Genomic DNA, 1939 nt, shown 5'->3' with positions numbered 1-1939 from the left:
TTCAAACAAACAAACAAATCAAGTCAAGCTAGCCATTTCGTCACACTCAGCCCTAGCTATTATTATAAAATATAGAGTTTACTCTGTAGTGTAAATAATGTAACTGTGTGGCGTTAAAGAAAGTAGTGGCTATGTTATTTCTCGAAAATAGAAATAGATCCAAGAATCTGAGTCATTAGCAAAGTTGTTCTCTGTATGTTCAGTGCTACGTATTTTAAGTGAATGAGAAACACAATTGAATTAATAAGTAAAAATTGTTAAACTTTGCCTCTTTTAATTTTTTTTTCGAAAGCAACATCACCTGATGATGACAAAACCTTGTCGAAACGTTGTACATTTGCTGTCATGACTTATATTAAAGTTTTTCTTCATTACCCATTCAAGCCGTCTCCAAGCATTACTAACATCATAGTTAGCTTGGCTACGAGTTCCTTTTTGTTATGGCTTCAATTTTCAAACTCATCGTTTCTAAATTCCTGACAATACACATTTACGTCATGAACGAACAGCATGGTCTTCTTTATATAGCCATTTGTTCAGCATTAACAAATTAGTCGAACGAATATAGTAACGTTTTGGATTTTCGTGACTGTAGTATAACTTCTCAAGCCTGACACCGCTAGGGGATAGAAGAAGCCATAAATGTCAAGCTAATTGGTCCTTGTGAAAGTAGCAATTTTGCCAGGAAATTATGTGATCAGGGAAAGAAAGAGCTCTACAATTACAAGGAAATGAAAGACTAATATATGTTACACTTTCTAAATTAAAAATGGCTTCCTTGTGTTTGATCTTATTGACTTCGATGTTCTTGTGTTATTCTTATTTTCATTTTTTAGAATCCACAAAAGAAACTCCTTCCAAATATAAGTTTTCCAGTCATAAAATGAAGAAATAATTATTTGAAGTAAAATATTTATTTGGGGTGATTCATTCATAAATTACACGTGTATGTATATATATATATATATTTAATATCAGAATAAACATATATGTGTAAAACCAGTTATATTTCCATTCTTTACAATAAAAGCAATTTTGGGAATCTTATTCCTAAATTTCTGAATTTTTTGTGTCAACCTCATTGCATTATATTTGACACTATTTTATTCATTACTGAGCGTTCCCTCAGTGAGACAACGGTAATTTACAAACTTAGAACGCTCAAATCCGGGGGTACGATACCCCCCCCCCCCCCGTGGACAGAGTGCAGATAGCCCAATGTGGCTTTGTGCCACAAAACAAACAAACCTTAATGAGTGAAAGCTATATTTATTTTAGTTTGTAATATAAAATTTATAAAAATAGTAGCTTTACTATGAAGAATAAAGAAACAATAAGAAAGTATAAATAAATTGAACCAAATTTTACCGCTACATATTTGTCTAGACTTATTTGAAAACAGATTGATATGTTATGTCCTCCTTGAAAATTATGCATAACATCATTATAACCTAAATAAATGTAATCAAAACAAATTATTTGGTTTCAAAAAACACTTGATATTAATAACAAATTTAGAAAATCGTAAGTGAAAACTTTATCAGATACCAAACATTCACACGACTATTTTATTGTGTTTTGAAGGTACTATGTTTTTCACTATAATACATGAAAATTATATACAGTTTTGTTTTACAATGGATCTTACGAACTTTGATTTGACGAGAATGATGTAGAATTTTTTTTTTATCTGATGCTTAGTGGTTTGGAAAAATAATTCACTTATCGTCAAGCTCATTTTTAGCACACATAGTCATTTCAAAGTTTCACTAAAAGTATTCAGTTTACCGTACGTACAAAAATTTAGTTTTCACTAAACACAATATTCTGTTGTCTAAAAATTTCATAAAGCGTAGAATCTTTGCTTAACAATGTTTTGAGTAATCTATGAGTATCTTAAATTAATTCAGTTTGTAGCTTTATATGTATGTATCTTGAG

This window comes from Limulus polyphemus, unplaced genomic scaffold, assembly GCF_000517525.1.
Source record: "Limulus polyphemus unplaced genomic scaffold, Limulus_polyphemus-2.1.2 Scaffold1664, whole genome shotgun sequence".
NCBI lineage: Eukaryota > Metazoa > Arthropoda > Merostomata > Xiphosura > Limulidae > Limulus > Limulus polyphemus.
Note: the sequence above shows the minus strand (reverse complement) of the source record.